This window comes from Macaca thibetana, chromosome 3 (genome assembly GCF_024542745.1).
Source record: "Macaca thibetana thibetana isolate TM-01 chromosome 3, ASM2454274v1, whole genome shotgun sequence".
Classification (NCBI taxonomy): domain Eukaryota; kingdom Metazoa; phylum Chordata; class Mammalia; order Primates; family Cercopithecidae; genus Macaca; species Macaca thibetana.
In genome coordinates, this window is record NC_065580.1 from 63,829,471 (window position 1) to 63,854,471 (window position 25,001).

The 25,001-nt window shown below is 33.5% G+C and overlaps 1 protein-coding gene across 1 annotated transcript in view; it reads right to left on the bottom strand.

Moving 5' to 3' along the window:
* Positions 1-12,474, bottom strand: part of SEMA3A (semaphorin 3A) — a 535,871-nt gene extending 523,397 nt beyond the window's left edge. The window contains exon 1 of the mRNA XM_050785247.1: positions 12,073-12,474. The gene's annotated coding sequence lies outside the window, so the exon portion shown is untranslated. The remainder of the gene's footprint in view (positions 1-12,072) is intronic.
* Positions 12,475-25,001: the final 12,527 nt, after the last annotated feature.

The following is a 25,001-nucleotide window of genomic DNA, read 5'->3' on the forward strand; positions in this document are numbered from 1 at the left end:
TTTAATACATCCCGATCTCCTGACAGCCAGAATGCTGTCCAGGTAGCAGTGTCCAGGGTCAGAGTCAGCCTGGGCAGAAGATTAGAGCTCTAAGGCAAGACTGAAGGGCCCCTCAGCTCCTTGGACTGAAATTCATCTCCTTTTGAGTTTTTCTGAAACTGAATAATTACCTGTTTTTGAATTCGAAGTGTCCTCTTTTTAAAATATAATTACCCCCAAAGTGTTAGAACTTTATCAATTCAAGGTTGTCCCATCAAACTGTATTTTTCAACATACTGTGTCTATGTTTAATTATCTTTGCTCCCATAATGTAGCAGTGAATATTAAATAGGATGAGTGTTTTGACTTAGGAATTAGTGGGAAAGAGCATAGAAATACCAAAAAAAAAGTAATAATAAAGACTTTAATAGCATGGAGCTTTATGAATTGGAAACACTGATGTTGGTAGAAGTTCAGTATTGGGAAAAATCTAAAGTCAGTAAGAAGCCTATGGCATGAGGGTGACTGTTTTGAAAGAAAGGTAGAGAAGTTACCCTGATTTTGGAAAAGTGTGAAGAGAGATAGAGTGTCAAAAATAAAGCTCATGACACTTGAAATTTGCTAAGGAGCAATCCTGTTATTTGTATTTTCTAGCTCCAAAGGCTTCTAAGTAAAGAAAGATACAACCTAATGGTGGAGTTGATCAATGAAAAGACACGAGGGCAAATCGAAATCTTCAGGGATCCACTGGTCTTTCAAATATTGACTACCCTCACCTTTTGCATGCGTCTCATTATTAATGGCTTCTGCTGCACAGGGTGGACCAAACCTAATTAAAAATGAATATTATTTCAAAGCTCTTTTGGGGTAACTCTGAAATGTTCTCCTAAAGGAAATAAATCCAAAAACTCTTTAAGTATATTATCCATCTAAATTGAAAGAGCCAGCTACAACTGATGTTGAAATCCAATATCTGTTAAATAAGAAATGCAGTGTTTAATAGAAAAAAGATCTAGCATAAACTTCATGTATCTGATATTTCCCCAAAATTTATGTCTTTGATTTCTAAAGGAATATGAAATAATTGCAATACTTTTTTTATTTAAGTAATGCTAAATATGATTTCCTACGTTTTTTCTTATTACACATAATTCAAGATAAATTAAGTTCACTCTTTTCAGCTAATTACATTGCACTATCTCCATTTTATTATACTGTCTATAGCTTGACAGAATAAAATGTTACCTTTAATAGAAAAAACGCAAATTATTATCTATTTAAAGTCGAAGAAATGAATTTTAATTATTTAATTTATGATAAGCACTGAAAAGAAGACAGCAAAGTTAACTAAAATAATCAATGCCCTCATTTTTCAATATTCAAGTAATGAGGACATTTAATTACTCAAGAGTAGTTTATTAATTTAGTCATGATTGACTGTAAGTCATTAAAAAGCATCATAAAAGTAAGATCGGTTTAAATTAGTACATATCTTTTTAGGAGTAATATAGCTTCTATCTAAAGTTTATTTTTAAAAGCTTGTTTTATGTCTTAATGTTGATTGATGTTAACTTATACATGAAATTATATATATAGGCATTTGAAAAATTAGGCATAAAATCAAATTCATCTATTTCAAACTTCTCATTTTACAAGTGAAAATATTGAGGTAGTGTTATTAATAATGTAAGAAGTGTGTAAGTGCTATTAATGTTACTTGTCCAAGCTCATGTTTATTTTGACTTTACTATAGTAGAATCCCTAAACTTTTGATTAATTCTCTATTTATCATAAAACAATGTACATATAAATGCTTATGTATTTTATAATTATTGTATATCTAATATCTATTCCTAAACAGTAAATTAGTAGACTCAATTTTATTCAACATATATTTAGTGTTCATTAATGAAGTATTCTTTTGAATTTTTAGTGGTGCTTTTAAAATCTAATAAATAGCATTAACAATAACATAGTAAAAGCACCTAAAATGTTTTGAGACTGTTCAACCCAGGGCCCTTCCTAAAAAAACAGTTGGAGTAAGTCTTTAAACACTGATGATCATAGCTATAGGAGTTTACAAGGTGTTATTTGTCCATTACACTGCTTCCCTATAGAACAGCCCGAGTACCGGCCACATTCACATTTTTCCCTTAAGGCATGCCTACCTCATGTGTGGCCTATATATGGCATTATTGTTGTGGCCACAACTGCTGTTAGATGGCTGGCTCCTGTTATAGCCTCTTCCCACTGTTAAAGGTGGTGCTGCATACTAGTATCCTGAGTTTTGGTAGAAAATCTATGCTTTTCTTAGGCGAAACCTTATTTATTTCAAAAAGTTACATGATAGACTCAAAATTCTAGTTTTCTTTCTTTTTTTTTTTTTTTTTTGGAGTGTAGTCTCAAACTTTCTTAGTCTAGTCTCATCTGAAAGATGCAAAATACCCTTGGAATGTTTAATTAACAAATCTAAATCTCTTTCAGCCCTTTGAAATGTTTACTTGTAGGTGTAGTTTTTAAAGTTTACAGAAGAGTCAGACATACATAAAATGTTTTGGAAGCAAATCAAAACTATAAATAATGAGAGCCCTACGTGCAATAACTATAACCATAAACTAAAGCACAGGATTGCATTTGTAGACATAATGGGAATAGGCCATGCTAGTCCTTAAAATTAATTTTCTCAAACTCCATGTTAACTACCTGTGGATAAAGAGCTAACAATAAAATTTTCACTTTGTGATAATTTGACCTTTTGTTAACTATCTAGTTCCATTCCCCTTGAAAACAATAAAAATTAGAATGTCAACCACATTGCTAGGAAAATAGGCCTACAGGAAAAATGACCCTTAACTCCAACAACGAATCAGGACTAAGACAATTCTAAATACCTGATAGTAACCCTAATGTTGGGTATCCCTGAATATGGTGATGATTTTTGCTGGGCAGGCCCTTTGCAGGAATCCTAGAAGCTGTGTCTCTCTTGTTATAAAAGGTATCAGTTTTTATAGAGAAGGAGGCTTTCGAGCCAGGAATTTCCCTCACTTGCCCCATTTTGACCTTGCCTGCTAGCACCTGAGTTGTTGGACTACTTAAGGACTGCCTGCATTGTTGCCCCAATGGTGCTTTGCTGGTGGTCCATAGTTCATTCTTATTCTATCTTTTGAGTAGGGTAGCATCAGATGTAGCCAATGGTAGTCTTGTGAGTAGGTGTTAATGAAAGTTTTCAAAGGCTTTGAGTGGTGAATATACAACTCATATCATACTAATTAAAAAAAAAAAAAAAATCTGGGCCAGGCGCGATAGCTCATGCCTGTAATCCCAGCACTTCGAGAGGCTGAGGTAGGCAGATGACCTGAGGTCAGGAGTTCAAGACCAGCCTGGCTAACACAGTGAAACCTCGTTTCTACTAAAAATATAAATAATCACCAAGGTGTGGTGGTGGGCACCTGTAATCCCAGCTACTCGGGAGGCTGAGGCAGGAGAATCGCTTGAACCCGGGAGGCAGAGGTTGCAGTGAGCTGAGATTGTGCCACTGCGCTCCAGCTTGGGCAACAAGAGCGAAACTCTGTTTTAAATAAATAAATAAATAAATAAATAAATAAATAAATAAATAAGAAAAAGAAAGAAAATCTGGGTTTTGTCACAGTCAAAAAGTAAAGTTCACAATTTCCAAAATGGACTACTTTAAACAAAACAAAACAAAACAAAAAGAACAAAAAACAGTGCTGGTAATAATACAGTACTAAAAATATTATAATCTACCTAGAAGACCATTGTGTAAGGCTGTGGGTAGCTTTAGCACAGTTTAAAGTTACACATTAAATAATAAAAAAGAAGTGTTCCTATAGCAGCAGAGAATAGCAAGTGGTTAACCTAAATGTTCAAGACATTAAAAGTCTGAAAAAAACAGGAAACAAATATTTTAAATGCATACATTTTTCTTGTTGGTGCATACAAAAATTTGTGATGAGAGCTTTTTAAATTATAGACTATAGTTATTTAAACAAAATAAAAATTCTTCTTTTTAATTTAACAAACCTATCACTGTGGAATATCTAATAGGAATGCTGCCAAGTAGAGTGTTTTACTTATGTATGCACATATTCACTTGTTCACTTTCACACACACACACAGAGCAAGTTTTTATCACATTGTAACACTGAAATTAATAAACATACCTTAACACAGGATGTAAAGATTTTATGTAAAAATATAGCATTTACAACTGGTGACATCTTCTTTAGCATTATATCCTCATAAAAGTAAGTAGAATACATTCCAAAGAATGGCATTACTAGTTTCTTGAATCAAAATATGATGGCAATACTGACGCTCTTGACACTTATGACTCATACAAATAAAGTTTGTATGCTCATCCTTAAGGATCAGAATGTATTGAAGTAGTACAAGTCTCTAAATTCCAGTCCAAAGGAATGGAACTATAATACAAACAGTTTCTATTGCAACCTGCACTGCATGTGGGCATCTTGGCATGTTTGTACACATTTACTGCCTTTATAATTGGATTAGTCATCTGAATAGATTTCTGTGTACTTAATCTTCCTTAGAAATTCAAGAAAATAGAACACATTGCTCATCTGTAAAATGGAAATGACAAATCTACCTTTATTCATTAATATAAAGATTACATAAGATAGTGTAAGTCACACGACACACAGTAGTTACTGCAGTAATGTTCCTTTTCCAAATTTAACATATTTTTAATATTTTAAATAAAATTTAAATGTTTGCACATAAACTAACATTACTAAAATTTTCATGTATAAAGTAAATATTTGGCCACAGTATTGGATGTGATAAAATATACTTTTATCATTATTTAAGAAGTGAAAAAAATCAAAGTTTTTTTGGTACTATTTCATGAGGTAGCTGAGAACAAACATGAAAATACACGTTAATATTTTATGTATTTTTTTTTTTTTTTTAAAGGGTCTTACTCTGTCACCCAGGCTGAGTGCAGTGGGGCGATCATGGTTGATTACAGCGTCAACCTCCTGGGGTCAAGTAATTCTCCTGCCTCAGCCTTCTGAGTAGCTGGGACTACAGGCACTCACCACCCCTAATATTTGTATTTGCTTTTTGTAGAGGTGAGATTTTGCCATGTTGCCCAGGCTAGTCATGAACTCCTGGGCTCTGGCAATCCTCCTACCTAGGCCTCCAAATGTGCTGACACTGCAAGTGTGATTTACTGCTCTCACTTTATGTGAATTTCAGACATCCTTACCAGTACTAACAAGTTTCTCTTCTTTACCATGCTTCAAGCCAATATTAGCTGTGATTGAATGAGTAAACCGAACTTAATTCAAAGGTTCAGTATTGTAGGGCTTACTTTCAAGTAATAAAGATTTGGGGCTCCCATTGTTAACTTTGTTTCATTTCTGAAATTGTAGAAAACTGGGATAGAGAAGAGGCTCATTTAGAAATAGTATTAATCAAATATGAGTCTTTCATGAAGTTTACAAATTGGGAAGAGGTTTGATAAGTGTTTTCTTGGCCAGAGAAAGAAATTTTGATTCCTTCGTGAAATGGAAATTAGACTCAGAAAAATGTTTAATGATTAAATATCATTACAACATATTTTAATCTGAAGAGTAAAATAGGCATTATGATGTATATGACATAAAACAAATTACAGGCCGGGCACAGTGGCTCACGCCTGTAATCCCAGCACTTTGGGAGGCTGAGACAGGCAGATCAAGAGGTCAGAAGATCAAGACCATCCTGACCAACATAGTGAAACTCTGTCTCTATTAAAAATACAAAAATTAGCTGGGTGTGGTGGCAGGTGCCTGCAATCTCAGCTACTAGGGAGGCTGAGGAAAGAGAATCACTTGAACCAGGGAGTTTCAGGTTGCAGTGACCCGAGATTGTGCTATTGCTTTCCAACCTGGCGACAGAGCAAGATTCTGCATCAAAAAAACAAAAACAAATACAAAAAAACAAATTACATCAAACATTTATTCTTATACTACAGCTAAAATCTTTTAAAGTCTACCAAGCATATTACATGAAACATCATACATATGGCTTGTGCATGCTCCTGTGTTCTGTTCTATCTTATAATAACTTCTTAGAATTTCCTATAGTACTTTACAAATGGTTTTGCAAAGTTTATTCACAAGTATTCACACAAATGTTGCATGATGGATATTCTGTACATTTTGAAAACAAGGTAGTGATTGCCACAAAGAAGACCCAAGCCCCAGTATTTTTACTTAATGCTCACTATTCTCTTTCTAGAGAATTTTGGATTTGTGAATTAGCCAAGTATAATTATAAACACAGAAATGTATCACATAGTTAACAGCATTTAATTTATTTCAGGAAAATAAATTTCAGAGTGACCAAAAATATTATTTATCGGAAAAACACGATTATGTAGCATGTAAAATTCAAGCATATTAGTGCATCTCACTAGAAAAAATAAGGTTAAATCTTCAAGCTTTTAATAGAAGTACAGATAGAATACTAATGATTCTTCTCTGTCTCTTCCATACAAATTTGAAACGCACAATATTAAGTAATAAAACAAAAGTGAAGTTACTACTAATTAGATGCCTCTTTGATTTCTTGCTTCAGACATACCTGCAGCTAACTTCTACTGTGAACATATAGCAATGATAATAATAAAAATGTATACCCACGTTTTAAAAAAGGGTATTTTAATGGGCCTCAAATGAAAAGAAATATTTAATATTAAGCAGGGCTAGAAATGAAAAACTATTAGATTTTGGCTGCCTGCAAATCCAGACCCAGGTGGCCAGGAGTCTGACTCATGTAGGGAAACCGGGACCAAGCCCCCCCCACCTCGCCCCGCCCCATGCAAAGGGAAAATCATGAATTGGGTTGATTGTTGTGACTGCTGGCTGGGACTTCAGGGTGTTTGAAACTGTGGAAGTGAGCAGAGATAGCTAGCACCCAGATCTGGATAGAAGTGTCCACCAGCAATGTCTAGGTCTGCAGTGTTCCCAATATTTCCCTGGAACATGAGCCAGAAGCAATTAGATTAAGAATTAATTCCAGACTGGTTCCCTGGTGAAAGGCTTGTAATGTCAAGTAAGAACAGAAAGAGGGAGAGAAACACTTTTCCACTTAAGATGAACGTACAAATAAAAATAAAGTAGTTACTGGATAATTCAAAAAGGATTTATGAGGATAAGATTAACTTCAAGAAATTAACCTGTGGATCTCCTGATTAATGATAGTGATAGAGGAAGTCTTTGACCACTGCTTTCAAGTAATCATCAATCCTCAAGGTATTTAGAGCTTTCAGATCCTGTCACCACAGATTAATTTTTCCAGGATCTTGAGATTAGTTTTTAAAAACTGTTTTTTACTCTTTAAAAAAATAAGACTAGTCTATGACTTTATAAATGCTGTTCATATTTAGATATCTTTTATGCAAACCAAAGGAAAAATGAGAATTAAAAGAACATTTATTTCTACCTACTCTTTTGTAGAAAATGAGTTGGGGTTGCTCACGTTTGGAGGAATTTCCCCATGTTCATTCCATTTGCCTTGCATGAGTCTGCTTGTGTTTGTAAAAGTAAACTATGTATTGGTTTAATAATTATAATAATATGGACTGTTAAAAATAAAATAAAATATCTCTTTAAAATGAATATCCTGTGTTTATATGGGAAAGGATAAACCCATAATATTGAAAATATAAGATATAAGGCTTTTTGTCAAAAATATTTTGTTTTTATTATCGTCACTAAGAATCTCAATCATAATGATGAATGTCTGTCTTGAGAAGAATGTTTTCCACTAGATAGACATACCACATATGTAAGTTATAGGAAATTATATTTTAAATAAAATATTACAAAGAGGTGTTTTCCAGGCTATGTTTTTTAGAAGTCTACCAAGCATGTATATATGTGTGTGTATACACACACACACACACACACACACACACACATATGCACCAACGGTGTGTATATTTATATACACATACACATACACATGCATATATATATTCATACTCCCCACAGATAAGGAGAAAATTCAATTGGCATTCTATCTTTCAAAAAACAAATATCCAGATAGTCCTATTGAATAACTGAGGCCTAAAAGTCTTTGAAAGTGTTTGACAGCTCTTTTTTTTTTCACTGCCTTGAAGGTGGGAATGTGTTTAGGTGACTCTCATTGAAAGACTATTGTGATTAGAGTGATCTCTGTTTGTCAGTCAGCCAGACATCACTGGGTTGGAAATACCCTGAGGAGACAAACTTCCCAGAGGCCCACTATTAACAGGTGTGGACATGTGAAATGAGTGAGAGTTGAAGGGTCAGCTCTTCCTCACATGTCAGAAATATAACTGCAACTCCTTCTTTACCTATAATAAAACCTCTGAAAATAGTGGGGTAAAGTACTGAGAAATGTAACCTGAAGTGAGATCATACTGACTGATTGACAACCAACTACTTACGCTTTATTTGATTGGGCATTCCATCAATTTCATTCTGTACCTTCTTTCTAAATTCAAGTAGTCCAGATAAGATGGTCAGAGATAAAGCCAACTTTCCACTAATAATGAAGTCACCCATTAGAGAGGTAGTAGATTCCGGTGGTTGGGGTAGCATCTTCCCTCAAGCAAAGTTAATTTGAACCCATGTTACACTATTTACTACGTGTATGAGTTTGTTCTCGCACTGCTATGAAGAAATACCCGAGACAGGATAATTTAAAAAAGAAAAGAGGTTTAATTGACTCACAGTTCCACTTGGCTTAGGAGGCCTCAGGAAGCTTACAATCATGGCAGAAAGCACCTTTTTAAAGGGTGGCAGGAGACAGAATGAGTGCTGAGCAAAGAAGGAAGCCTCTCATCAAACCATCAGATCTCGTGAGAACTCACTCACTATCAGGAGAGCAGCCTGAGGGAAACCACCCCCATGATTCAATTATCTCCACCTGGTACTGCCCTTGACACATGGGGATTATTACAATTCGTGGTGAGACTTAGGTAGGGACACAGAGCCAAATCATATCACTATCTGCATGACACTAAGCAAGTCCCTTAACCAATCCATTTTCGCATTCGTAAATGGGAATAGGAATGCTGCCTACTTCATTGGACTATAAGAACTAAATAAATCACGGCATATTTAGGACAGTTTCGAGGAATTTATTTGTGAGAGCCCCATTAATGTTATTCATTACAACTCTGGAAGTAGTTGGCTTCCAATTCAGAGCAAAAAAAATGGAATTTTGAATAATAGAGTACTGGGAAGACGTAGCTGTGGCCATTGACAAAATGTGACACATCCGGGAAGCACTGTGCCCATTTTACAGAGGTACTAGATTTTTCTCTTCCTTGAGTGGCTGTTGAAAACTCCTCTTGTGTGATGTTGGCATTCAAAATTGAACTCCTTTTTTCTACACTTTCAATCTTGATATCTAATATAATTCCTTCACTATAAGTGAACATGAAGTTATTAAGTTCTATATGTGTTGACATGTGGCTAAAAAAAGAAAATTTATTACAAAGAGAATATCCCTTAGAATAAGTTGATATATCCTATGTCTTCTAATGATTTTCCTCTAAGCATATAGCAATTTTCATATGTGATAAATATAGTATATATACTTATATTATTTGTATTCTTTAATTACTTATATTGCAATCTTATTTGAAAACGTGTAGATAAATCTACAGGGACACAAAATGAATAATGCATGAAAAAAATTTTTTAAATATATAAGGACCACTTGATTTATTCATTTCCTTAACTTTATATGATATTTATTAACAAATTATAATTCCAGTAAAAAAGAATCATTTAAAAAATATAAGTTGGATATAACCACAATGTTTTTCCAGCAAAAAAAAACCCTTTAACTTGAAAGACTGTAACACCACCACCATTATAAATTTGATCCTTTGAGATTGTCACTAGGCTTAAAATTATTCTCTTCATCCTCACTCAGCTATATTCATCAATGATTTTTCACCATTAGTGAAAAACCACTATCTTCATGAGTTACTTGTGTATATTCACTTGCTAGCACATTTAAGCATAATAAACGTAGGTTAAAAAATCAAACCTTTTCCCCACTCTACCTTTATCCCTACAGAGCCTTTTAAAAGTTCATTAAATTAACTGAAACTTAAGCAAAGTTTATATATTCCATTTGGATAAAGAGTAAAATTTTCATTCACCAATTATTAGCTCGATTGATTTTTTTCACTTAGTTGTTATTTTTTCTTTACTAAACCAAATATACTGTTGTGTTGCTATCATATGAAAGCAACCACAATGCATTAAAAATGTGCAATATAATACTACTTGATTTTTATTACACTTTGAAAGGCAAATGGAGTAAATCAAGAAAAAACAAATCTAAATGCCGTGCTGAAGTGAGGTCCAGCCTTTGAAACCAGCTTCCTATTAATCACAGGGCTGACCTTTTCATTAAGGGGCACTTGTTGAAGTCATTGACACGGTTACGGCATTCATATGTGTGAACTGTACTCTATGGCATTCATGTGCTGGGGAAGGCATAGTGAAATTAGAATCTCTCCCTGTAGGGGGTAGACATTGACCGCTATTCAATGCCAACGATTGTCGGTTAAAGTATTTCATGAAGAATGACTGTGAAACTCCGTTTACTCCTCCATCAGTAATGTCAAATGCAATTCTTAAAGAAATATATTTAACTAGAAACAATTAATTAAACCTCTCATAGCAGCAACTTTATCCAAGCTAAATCATTTCTGAATATACACAAAGGAGTCATCAGGATTCTACCGTCATGGCTTTTAAATCATCATTTTTAATGATGTCCATCTATAATAGTTAGAAAATAAAAACAAAACATTAGCCGATGGGGAATTATGTAAACAGTGCAATACTGTTTTGTCTAATTTTGCCTGTCTATCTACTCTACATATGTGCATTGCCTTTTGAGATGACAATGTCTTCCAGACTAATTTTTCAAATTAATAATGGTTAAATTTTTAAAAATCAACTCAAAGGACTATTAATAGATAAGAAGTGCGGACAGTTTTTGTTGCATTTTCTTTAATCTGATCAGCTTTGTGCAATGTTTGATGGATTAATTTAGAAATAATAACTGGAATCTTTGGTAGGGCATATGTTTATTTCTTACATGAAGCATCATACATTTGAGCAGCAAACACATTCTTTTACATTGGCTGACATTCCACCTGAAAGTCCACCACAGTTAGCCTGTTAACACAATTCAGAATATATGGTATTGTAGTAAAAAGATTCCCCATAGTCAAGTAAAAATCAGAGTAGGGGGCTCAAGGAACAAGTCTGTACCTAGATCAAATCTGAACTTCAAGTTCAAACATAGTTTAATGGTGAATCCAAAGTTGTAAATGCAAAATAAACGCAAAGTGAAGACTGCTTTAAACCAAGCATGAAAGACTAAAAAGTCAAAGTTGAGATTTCATACATCTGGTTTTAATATATCTTCTTATGTTATTAGACAAATGACCTTTTGTTTTGTTTTGTTTGTTTTAAAAATTCACTCCCATTGTCATTGCTGCTACAACCTAATATTCTTTTAAAGGAGTTTTTAGTGTCACTTTTCTAGTAAGAGATCAAGCTATAGAACAGATGTGTTAAGCAAAAATTATAAGCAAATTCCTCACATCAATGTATGAGGAGTAATGTAGCAGTATAGTTATGCATAAAAGTGAAATCCATTTTCAAGAAGGGTATGTGCTTCTTAAAGATTCTTTTTTGTGTTCTTGAAACTGACAAAACACTTGCCACCATCATTTTTGACAGTAATAAAGGACATTTCACCCAGAAGTAGCAGTTAATATGCCAAAATACAGGATTGAATTAACAGTATTATTAGCACCACATTTCAGTTCCGAGACCTTCTGAATGAGGAGTCACTTCAGGAGTATTTAAGTATTAATGACAGTGCCAGGGCATTGTGCAAAATGAAACTGGAGAAAATTCATGGGGTTATGAACATAAGCTTTGTCTTAGTTCACTTTTGCACAGTCTTTAGAGGATTCCCTGGGAGTAAACACCCTTAATTAATTCCCAAGTAAAAGAAAGAAAGATAATTTTTTCCACTTACTGAATTCGTTGTCCTTTGTCCATGCGTTGAAGTCAAAGGGCTGTTCTGTTCTTACCTAGCTCCAGGTTGCCCTCCGGATTAGGCATAAACGTGAGCGGCAAGAAGCGTGTTCACTTTGTAACTGTACCAGGAGCAGCCCATCGCACTGATGCTAGAGAGCCCAACAGGACACAGTGCTAAACTTCACCATGAGAGCACAGCATCTATTAGCCCTGAGGCTCTACCATTTCACCTACACCTGGGCGGATCTATCAAGCTTCATCTCTATTAGAGCTATTTGACTCTGTGGTTTAAGAGAGAGGAGGAAAAAAAAAAAAGAGGCTTGCCGTTGTCACACTTGTTTCCTATTAAAGAGCCTTACGGCGGATTGAGTAATTGTGTACGAAGGTAGTCTGGCTGGCAGATGTGTGCAGCCCCAGTGGAGCACTAGATTCAAGGCAGATGGGTTGTACCAGGGCGCAAACAACATTGAGAGAGAGAGAGGCGTGATTAAAACAGCAGGCCTCTGTTTTATAGTGCTGGAAGTGGGGTAGCATTAAAACTCCTAGGAGACAGAGTTCCCCAAATGCTATTGCTCTGTAGCAAAGAAAACAATAAATTCAATAAAAAAGAAAGATTCTCAAACTATAATAGTTATAGAGATATTTATAATAATCACATTAACTATTAATGAGGGGCTAAATAATGCACCCTTCCCCCAATACCCTAACCGAACTTAATTAAAACTACTCAATCATGGGTCATAGTGGGTTATTGATAGTGTTAACGTGATGGATTTGAAACAGATCCCTCATTCTGCTACATAAGCCAAGTTATCTTTTTAATCTGAATTAAATTGCTTTAAGGAGATTTACACTGTCAGGCAGATTGACATTCTCCAATTGGACATTTATTTTAATGTTCTTGAAGGCAATTTTTACGGAAAATGTCCTCATCTAGGTATTTCTGTATATTACTTATTATTTCAGGCACCTTAACCCATCAAAACTTTAGGGTTTTCTGTGTCACCACTCTTTTTCACAAGAAAAAAAAAATGCGCAAGAAATCAGAATGAGTATAATTAACTTCCAAAAATCAGGCTGTTGGATCTATTTTCCTATGTTGCTGAGAGCTATTTTCCCGTGTTAAACAGTGTGCGGCTACTATTGTTAATCATGATGATGATGGTAATTGAACAGTTGCTACATGACAAACTATGTAAAGAGCGTTACACAATCATTTCTTCTGAGTCCTACAAGGACACTGTAAGGTCAATATTGCTATTATTATCATTTTTTTTTTTAAACAAATGAGGGAGTCTCTGAGAGGTTACTGTACCCAAAGTCATGGTTTTGTTATGGTTGGAAGCAGGATTCAATCTGATCTGCCTCTAGAATTCTCACTCTTCCCCATGTCAGACAGTCTCCCTGAAGAATAATTTTTATCCAGTACAGAATCAGATGATTATTATTGATCTCTTTTATAAGAAAATAAAACATAAACTCTTATTTATATGAATACTTAGAGTTTAGAAGTAGATATTCTAACTTCATGTGCCCAGACAGGTAGTAGAAATATAGTCTAGTCTACTGATAGAAGTGTAGACTCATGTTAGAGGGACCCAGCAACTTAGGAATTGCCTAAGCAGTTATATTTTTAAAATAATTTATTGGAACTTTTTTATAATGAAAATCTCTTGAAAAAATGTTTCTTTAATATCCCTAATTCATTTGCAGCAAACTTGTAAAATATAGTACAGGATTAAAAATTAAAAAATATCACATCTATTTTCCATGTTTCCGTAAGTTGTCCAAAATTCATTCATTGTTTGATTAAAAATTTTTATGATCCTTTTCAGATTTTATCATTTCTCTGTAAATAATTACTTTATTCTAATAGAAGCTTGTTTGACTCATCAGTAAAATAATATAATTTAGCAGACTAAAAAGAAAAAAGCTCTTTTCACTTCTGGAAACAAAAAAGACAATAAAATAATTATTCAAAAAAAAAAGGTATGTTAAACTTCAGTAAAAACTGTATTTAAGTTATGAGAGTAATATTTATTGAAAATTATAAAAGATAAACAACAATATAAAAGTCTGATTTTTAAATAATTGCATTGTTTTATGCTGTATGGCAGATCACACTAGCATCCGTATCTTTTGTCCTCTGATTTTGGATATTTATAATAACCACACTAAACAATTAGAAAAGTGTCCTCTCTGTCATTCCATCTAAAAAAAGGAATAAGAAGAAACAAGCTTCAAAATGTAAAACTATTTTTAAGGGAAATATTAAAAGGCAATAAAGGAGAATAATAATGTATGGGAAAAATGGGGATAGGAAACCAAGGAAAAGACAGATGGAAGCAAAAAACACAGATAACAGAACCCAAGAAAAAAACTGATAAACAGATTGTGATTTCAGTGTACCCCAAGGGGCCAATACAATTTGAAGAAGTCTAAACAGTTCATAAATATCATTTGAATATAGCTGTGGTATGAGAAGAGGGTCTCTTTAACAATGTCTGGTTATTTTAGAGAGTGTTTGTGTATAAGTATATGTATGTATGTGTGATTTTCATATCCTAAAGACATTACAAGCATGTGTTGATATTCAGGTTTCAGAAATCATACTACTGGATGAGCACAAAATTATCTGCAGAAATATTACATAAGAGAGCCATTTATCATAACTTTCTTTAATTGGATTTAAGTAAATTAGATTGAAGTTTCTGGCTATCTGAACTCTCTATTATGAACTTTAGCATTTTCAGATTTCAGAAATTTTCATTGGAAAAACAAACAAAATTTCTGCATTTTCATGGTTTCACATAATTTGCCCTGAAGACTGTCATTGTGATATGTTTTTACTATCTTAGTTGAAAATGAAACATATTGGAAACATCCCAAGAGAAAAATATCCTGGGGAGTTTCCAGTCTAACTTTTATACCAAAACTTGGATAAGATTTAGAGAAGCATACAGTTTCTTTATTTTGATTTATATCTATGTTTTTTTCCCAACCCATCATACAAGCCTATTCACAAGGGGGTCCTCTTTAACAAATGCTCTCTAATTTATGAACTAATGATTCAATGCTTGCTGGTTTTTCTTTTACCTGTAGGAAGGCAAAAATCAAAATTTCCCCAACTCACGTCTAGCTGGCCACATCATTCCTGATTTGGATCTGTTTTCAATTCTATTTATTCCCATTCTATTAAATCACACATTCACCTTTAGTTTTACTAATGGAGGCTATGGCAGTGGTTGTGGTGTCTGTGAAGTTACTATTAATAAGATTCTTTTAATAAACTTCAATATGGTCTGTCATTTCCAATTAAATATCAAAATAGTTTGCTGAAATGATGTACAAATATTTCTCTTTAATAAATATGTTCAACTATTTATGATATGTGATTGAAACAGAAATTTAGGGCTCTTTTAATAATCTGGTTTAAGACTTGATTCTCTTTTAAATATGTGTCTTGCTTTGATCAAGCCTTCAAAGTCCAAATGGTAAATAATTTTAGTTCCAAGCCACTTATTTCTGAGTTAAAGGTAATGGAAAAACAGCATGATGATCCCTAGTATCAAATTGGCATTTCTGAAAACAGTGCTTCAGCTCCTAAATGTAAACACACTTTACGTAAATTCCTTTAAAAAAACTTTCTGCCAGACATGGTGGCTCACACCTGTAATCCCAACACTTTGGGAGGATAAGGTGGGCAGATCACCTGAGGTCGGGAATTCGAGACCAGCGTGACAAACATGGAGAAACCCCGTCTCTACTAAAAATACAAAATTAGCCTGGCATGGTGGTGCATGCCTGTAATCCCAGCTACTCGGGAGGCTGAGGCAGGAGAATCACTTGAAACCAGGAGGCAGAGGTTGTGGTGAGCCAAGATGACGCCATTGACCATTGACTCTAGTCTGGGCAACAAGAGCGAAACTCCATCTCAACAACAACAACAACAAACAAACAAAAAAAACCTTTCCATATTTTTATATTTTTCACGCCATAGTTTCAATTTTATGCCTCATTAACGCAAGGATATAAAACATATGGAGTTCCTTAAAGCACAGGGTTCACTGACTCTTTTACAGATATATCGTCTTCCCAGTGTGGTTTATTGGAGTGCGATTATATGTAAGGTGAAGATAAAACAGGGTTTGTGTTTTTGTTGATTCACCAGTTTTAGAGAATGGGACTGAAATGTTACTTTATGTTGTTGTGGATTCACTAACTCTAAAATATGTCATGCAATGGGCAAAGAAAGTAAAAATTTAGGTACCAGACCATTAATATATTAATATTATGATATTACATTAATAGGATAAGCTATCAATAGAAAAAGATTGGATAGAATTGTAGAAAACGGTATATTTCTGTGAGCAGATCTGATAAAACTGTCAGAGATTTGCCAGTTGGGTGTGAATAATCAAGAATTCAACAAATATTTGGGGTAACTCCTTCTATGAGACTAGGCTTGATTCATATAATTTTATGATATAAAAATATTTCCAACATTGGTTCTCTTCTCCTTCTATCACGCTGGTGCAAAAGTAATCACAGTTTTTCCCATTAAAAAGTAAAAAGTTACAGTCTAATATTAGATCTTAAATATCATCCTAAAAAGTAATCCGGCCAAGGTAAGAACATTCTCTCCAAAATTTTTATTATAATAAAAATGCTAGTGATCGAGGAGGAGGATAAAATGTACCAATTAAATATTTTTAAAACTTATTCTTTATTCTCTGTGTTAGTTTAAGACATTAGCTAATAGTAGTATGATATAGTATACTTTTCAAAGGACAAGCTGCATCAGGGAATAATTTCTTTGGGGAATATGAATAGTACGGGTTGTCAAAAGTGGTACAGGTGGTGTGATCAAAAAGGCTCCAGGTAGGTTGAAGTCCTTAAAATCATAAATCTCCATGAGGTGACCAACCCAAGGAAAACCATTATTTTAAAAAAGATACATTTGGGTGAGTTCAAAATTAGGTAACATTTGGGGGTGGGGGACAGAGAGATAGAGGAAAATTTAAAGGAAAGAGGTCTCAAAAAAGTTCTGCCAACTTTACAATTTTGCCTAGGCCAACACTGGGAAATATGTAAGATAACTGGAGGCTATTTGTGAGCCAGTTAGTGAAAAGACTAAAACCCTTGCATAAAAATTATTATTTTACCATGTTTTTAAGATTTGCCAGACAATTTTTAATTTAGCCATCACTGATACATAACAATGCCTAATGTCTGATCTCAACATTTTACAAACTCTAGGGGATGAAAATATACATACAAAACAAATTAAAGAATATTTCATTTCAAGAATGATATATACAGTAAATTTAATAAAAAGTAAGAAAATGTGAGTTCAATATGGATTGCATGAATTCATAAGTACTCAAGGACTTTGGTTCAGAAATGATGACAAAAGTAGTCAAATAGAAGTTTTAATTTGGGGAATCATGAATAAATGTGGGAAGGGCAAGATTGTGTAGAACAAAGAAACACTGTTAGAAGTTTTCTGGTAAGTGTCTGGCATGATAAATATCATGTTTGGGAAAGATTAATTGGAAGGGATTAGCAAAATGCAAGACTGCCTTTGAGGCTGCTGCAATAACTCAGGCACTGACCTACTTTCCTGATTTGATCTTCACTTTTCCCTCAGCATAAAAGTATCCCTGCAGACTGATACACTCTAGTCCTTGTAGCATTCCATTCTCATTTCTGCTCCCATGTTTATGCCACATGCTTGCAGTTCACTGGAAAGGATAGGATTTAAAAACAGTCTTTGACCCAAATCCTGATTCCACCACTTAATAGTAATTTAACTTCCCTAATCCTGTTCAATAAATGGAATTGCAACACTTATTTTTGAAGTTGAGCCATGATGAGGTCTCTAAACTGGAACTTTATAAAATGAATTCAATATAAATTTGAGGTAGTTAATTAATGTCTTTATATCTCCAAATTCTTACATCATGACTAGATTCTAGTATAGATGTCCAAAATATTTTTTTTTCAAATGTTTGTGTATCATAATATTTTTCATAGTGTGTCTCAAAAATGTAAAAACACTTACCAGGTTTAATTTTGTAGAATTACCAAATGGACTTGGTTAATGATAATGATATTAGAAACAAACTAACAAAAAAAAAGTCTTATATTCAAGAGAAATTTCAAAGCTAAAAGCAACAATACTTGATAACAAATTAGAGATGAAGGGGGCTGAGTCAAAATTGATTTCACAAATAACAGAAAATTACAGTGGATTAAACAAGACCACTGTTTATTCAATGTCTCTTTCTTGTTCAAATAAGAGAAGTCCACCAGTTACATTCCAAGTCTTGCACGGCATCATTTCTCAAAACATAAGAGATCCACCATCTTCTTTGTTTCTTCTATGTTTTAAATTTTGATGCAGTCCAGTTTACCTCTTCTTTTCTTTTGTTGCCTATGCTTTGGGTGTCATAGCCAAAAAATAATTGCCAAACCCAATAATAGAATGATTTTCCTCTGTGTTCTTCCAAGAGTTTTATTGTTGTAGCTCTTACATTTGTGTTCTAATCTATTTTTTATTAATTTTGGTATATGGCATAAGGTATAGTTCAAATTATTCTTTTGAATGTGGATATACAGCTTTACCAACACCATTTGTGGAAAAAACAGCCTTTTCCTCTTTGAATGGTCTTGTCAATCTTGTTGAAAATCACTTCACCATATACGTGAGGGTTTATTTTTGGGCTCTGTATTCTGCTCCATTGGTATGTATGTCCAGTTTTATGCCACCTTATGCTCTTCTGATTACAGTAGCTTTGCAGTAAGTTTTAAAATCAGAAAGTGTGAGACCTCTAACTTTGTGTTTTGTGATTTTTTTTCAAGATTGTTTTGCCAAATTGTGGTTTTTTGAGACTGCATATAAATTTTTGGAAAGCTTTTTCTATCTTTGCAAAATCATCTTGAAATTTTGATAGAGATTACACTGAATCTATAGATCACATTGGGTAATACTGAACTCAACAATATGAAGTCTTCCAGCCCATAAACATGGAATATCTTTTCATTTTTTATGTGTCTTTAGTATCTTTCAGCAGCTTTTTAAAGTTTTCAGTGTACACATATTTTGCCTCCTGGGTTAGATTTATTCCTAAGTATTTTACTCTTTTTGATACTCTTTGTAATAGTATGTTTTCACACTGCTGATAAAGACATACGTGAGACTGGGTAATTTATCAGGAAAATGAGGTTTAATGGACTCACAGTTCCACGTGGCTGGAGAGGCCTCACAATCATGATGAAAGGTGAAAGGGACATCTTACATGGCAGCAGGCAAGAGAGGATGAGAACCAAGAGAAAGGGGTTTCCCCTTATAAAACCTTCTGATCTCACAAGACATGTTCACTACCACGAGAACAGTAGGGAGGAAACTGCCCCCATGATTCAATTATCTCCCACTGGTTCCTCCCCAAAACACGTGGGAATTATAGGAGCTAAAATTCAAGATGAGATTTGGGTGGATACAAAACCGAACCATATCATTGTTATAAATTAAAATGAAAAACTATTTAGTATTTCTAAGAGTAATTATTACAGAAGGTTTGAAGTCTCTAATATTCTCTGTTCTCCCAAGCTTGATACCCCTTCTCTCTCTCCAAAATCTATACTGAACATGAATTCGGTTTTTATAATTTTAAAAGGTAATAGTATTAATTTGCATTAATAGTATTTTCTGGGTTTTAAAGTTTACTTTTTAAAATCCGACATTACAGACAGATTTTTTCATGCTAATATAAATAGAGTTAATTATTTTAACAATGGTAACAAAGTTTATCATGTGACTCATACAATATTTTTAGTCAGTAAACAGTTTTAATCTATATTATTTCGATTGTTTTTGCTTTATTTATTTATTTCCATCTATTTTTTATTCTAGATTCAGGGATTATAGACACAGGTTTATTACATGGCTGTTTTTTGGATAATATCTCTTTCTTGATACATTTTTAAACAATATTTATTTACTTTTTAAAATCAACACAAATTATATATATTTATTATGTACAACATGATGTTTTGAAATATATGCACATCGTAAAATGGCTAAATTAAGCTAATTAACACATGCATTATTCCATACAATTATAATTTTTTTTGTAGTGAGAAACTTAAAATCTCTGTTATCAATTTTAAAGAAAATGCATTGTTATTAACTATAGTCACCCTGTTGTAAAACAGATCTCTTGAACTTATTCCTCCTAACTTAAATTTGTATCCTTTGCTCAACATCTCTTCAACCTCACACCACCCCACCCCTAGCACTTGTTAACTACCATTTTACTCTGTGCTTTTATAAGGTCAACTCTTTAGATTTTACATATAAGTGAGATCACGGCGTATTTGTGTTTCTGTGCCTGGCTTCTTATATTGTGTTTCTGTGCCTGGCTTCTTACATTTAGCATAATGTCCTCCAGGATTATCCATATTTTTGTAAAATGACAGGATTTCCTTCTTTTTTTGAAGCCAAATAGTATTCCATTATATATAATATATATATAATGTTTTTTTGTTCATTCATTAATTAACACAGATTGATTATAATCTTAGCTATTTTTAGTAATATTGTAATAAACATGGGAGTGTAGATATCTCTTCAACACACTGATTTTATTTCCTTTGAATATATATCCAGTTGTGGGATTACTGGAATATGGTAGTTCTATTTTGTTTTTTAAAGAAGCTTTCACACAGTTTATCTAATCACTATGCTAATTTATACTTCCCCTATAGTGTGCAATTATTTTATTTTCTTCACATCCTCACCAGCACTACTTATCTTTCACCTTGTTAATAACAGTCATGAAGTAATAGTTCATTGTGGTTTAAATTTGAATTTCTCTGATGATTAGTAATGTTGAACATTTTTTCATATACCTGTTGACCGTTTTTATGTCTTCTTTTGAGAAATAGAAGACATTTTGGTCCTTTGCCCATTCTTTTAAATGGGTTGTCTCTTTTCAAACTATAAACTATTGAGTTGTTTGAGTTTCTTACATGTTTTGGATATTAACACCTTAACAGATATGTGGTTTGCAAACATTTTCTTTCATTCTATGGGTTGTCTCGTTACTTAGTTAATTGTTTACTGCGCAGAAGCTTTTTAGTTTGATAAAATCTTAGAATGTAAATTTATTTGGAAATAAGGTTTTTGCAGATGTAATTTAGTTAAGGACTGTGGAAAGAGATTATTCTCTATTTAGGATTACCTCTAGATTTAATGATTGGTATTCTTATGGGAGAAAAATCTGCAGAGACACACAGAGGAATGTGCCATGTGATGACGAAGGCAAAGATTGCTCTATGTGCCAAGGAACAGGCAGTATTCCTGGCAACACCCAGAAACGAAGAATTATGGAACAGATTCTCGCTCAGAGCCTCCAGAAGTAACCAGCTCTGCCAACTCCTTAATTTTGGACTTCTGGTCTCCAGAATTGTGAGAGAATAAATTTTTGTTGTTGTTAGTGATGAAGTTTGCTGTAATTTGTTATACCAGCCCTAGGAAACTAATGCATTACTTTACTTGTGTTAATCATTTATCTCTCATAACAGTTGTATGAATTAGTTACTACTCTTATCCAATTTTATAGATGAGGAAATAAAGTTACAATATACTAAATAATTTACCAAAAGTTACACAGCTGGGAAGTGGTGGAGACAGATGGTAAGATACAAATTACTAGAAACAAGCCACATTGCCTCTTAATCTGGGCTAATTTAGTAATTATGGTCATTCAAATGCATATAGCTAGCTTGACTTGCTAGCATTGACCATCAGAATGATTACTAAATCTTTACTTTCTACCTTGTATGTGTTAGAAAAGGACAGTTAACTGTATTTCCATATGTCAAGAATATTTCTATAAGTTTTTATATAAAAACATTTTCTACCACCAAGATTTAAAACTTGTCACCATGATTTAGTAGAAGTTTACCATAGCACATTTTGATTATACTTATTTGGACATCGCTTTTTAAAGAGCACTGAAGGAATTTGAAAAACTAAAGCAAATGTTAAAAATCCTTCAGGCAGGAAGTATCAGAGGAGTGAAAGCTGGTTTTCATTGTTCAAATAATCATTCTACAATATTTCAACATTTCACAGTGGCATGTTACATGTGTCATTTTATGTATGTGATGGGAAAGTACAAGGAAGTACAACTTATTTAGTAAATCCAGATTTTGGTAGAGCAATAATCAAGAATAAAATTTTATTATAACATGTCCATTCATAAATTAGCAAATTTTTCTAACTCATCTAAACACAAGTAATTCTTCCTAATTTTCTAACCAATCTAAACTCATCTAAGTTTTCTCAAATCTTTATTTTAACAATGCTATGTTTACATTTAAAAAAAAATAATCAATTGTTGATACTTTAGCCATACATGTATGAGTTTCTTTTCTTTGTAGGCTTTTTTTTTCCCCCCCACAAAGTCTTGCTTTGTCACCTAAGCTGGAGTGTAGTGGCATGATCTTGGCTCGCTGCAAACTCCGCTTCCCAGGTTCAAGCAATTCTCCTGCCTCAGCCTCCTCAGTAGCTGGGATTATAGGTGTGCACTACCATTTCTGGCTAATTTTTGTATTTTTAGTAGAGGCAGAGTTTCACCATGTTGGTCAGACTGGTCTCGAACTCCTGACCTCGCGATCCGCCCTCCTCGGCCTCCCAAAGTGCTAGGATTACAAGTGTGAGCCACCATGTCCGGCCTCTTTTTGTTTTTTATCTTTTAAATTTTCTCTTTTTTAAAAAATTGTATTTTTCTTTTAAATGTTCTATTGCTTGAGCTCTTTCTTGATAGAGTTTTTATAATCTTTTAGACTTTTAAACATTGATTGAATCTTTAATGTATGTTAAATATAATTAGGGTTTATGGAATTGTAAAATATATTTTGTAACTTGTCGTTGCTTAATGAATGAAAGTAATTTCATCCAAAAAGAAATTCTTTAAATTTAGAAATAACCTCATATAATTTTATATATCCTTGTACTTCCCCTCATTAATTAATCTTTAACCACTGTCAAAAATTGCCTATGATGCCCCAAAAACATCGTGCTTAACAGGCGCTATGGAAACCTAGTATTTCTATAAGGTTTTCTTATTCTCTCTCATTTTTCACTTCCCTGTACACATTTATAATATAGGAAAATGAAGTTAGAAATGTATGTCTTTATGTGCCTATGCTGACAAAGAAATAATTCTTCAACAGTTTTTCATTGAGAATCTACTATATACAAGCCATTATACTAGATGCAGTGGGTAAATATAACATTATCAGTATTGTTTAGATAAGACAAACTACAGTTAAATTATTAGTAAATAGTTTTAAAATATTGTCCTTTGGCTTTTTGAAATTACAAAAACCTATTAGGTAATGTTTTTAAAGGTTCTTTTGTATTCTCTTATAGTGGCGTTGATTATCAACGATGCCAACAGCAATCTCCTTTAAATTTTTTTTTTTTCAGTCAGTAAAGCCCATCAACAAATATACATTGTGTTCAAAACTACTTACTCTACATGGGAATGCTTCAAGCTACTAGTGACTTGTGGATTGGTAAAGATAAGCAAATTGATAAAATAATAATGATAATAATCCTGCTAATAAAAGCGTATCCTAAGTTGCCAGCAAATGTTGCTTTAAATTACGTTAGTGATTATGGAGACACTGTGTTGGTAACCGTGCTTGCTCATCAGAATACTATGTGTGAACTGAGCTTTAAGCACTGGAGAGTAAATGTTAACAAGGAGAAGGCCCTGAATACCACATTTGGCGTTTTATTTTATTTTGAGTGTCAGTTGAAAGGCACTTGTGTATCTTCAGAATGGGGATCATGAAACATTATATTTGACAAGATATTTCCCTCTGAGAGCTTCACAAGAGTTTAGAGGCAAGAATGCCATCATTTGAAAAAAAAAAAATTCAGTAGTTTGGCTACAGGTAGTGATGACTTAAGCTGCGGCTCTAACTGTAATAACATAGCAAAGAAAAATTCCAGAAAATAGCATGATGAGCTGCATTTGGTAATTACTCAAACACAGGGGAAAGAGCATAACAGATACAAATGAGACTTGAAAACAAATACAGAATATTCTGTGACAAAACAAGAGTGATCAACTATCTTTCTAATCACAATGTTTACAAAAGGCCACATTGCTAAGTTGACTACACAAACCAAAAATATAATTCTCCATATACAAAAGAGATTTAATTTCTAAACAGCATGATCCACTGTTCTGCATATTTTTAGTGTGGCAGAAGACAAAGTGCTTTTCCTGAAACTTTTAAGTGAGCTCATTTTTTTCTGCTCTGTTATTTTATGCCAACAATAGTCAGTAGATTGAATGGCCATCCAAACCCAGAAAAATGTTACTGATGAATTAGTGTCAGCCCGGGGAGACATAACAAGTGATGTTTTGAAGGGGTCACCTTTACATCGAGGACTGCTTAAGTGTTTCTTCAATGACCTGGAAAATGAAATAGAGAATAGGCTCATCAAATTTGTAGATGAGTTCAATCTCCTGAAGAGAATAAGGACAGAACGACTCATGGAAGATGGATTCGGTATTCAAAATGAACTTGGCAAATTGGAAAGGCAGTGAGAGATGAACAGAATAAAGTTCAAAGAGGTCAGATTCAAGTTAGTGCAACACAGACAAAGATCCAATGTCAAAGGATACACAACAATATCTTTGTACTAATGGGGTAAAGGTGATTTAGAATAGTGTTTGAAATACTCTCTTTAGTGATGCCATGCCAAAAAAGAGTGGGGAACGGTACCTGTAATGGCAGCCTGGCACAGTAAAACCAAATTCACCACATTCTAAAACTTTCTTTGGAAATTACCTAGGGGCTCAAATCCTCACAAAGATTTTCTATGTCACAGTTCAGCAA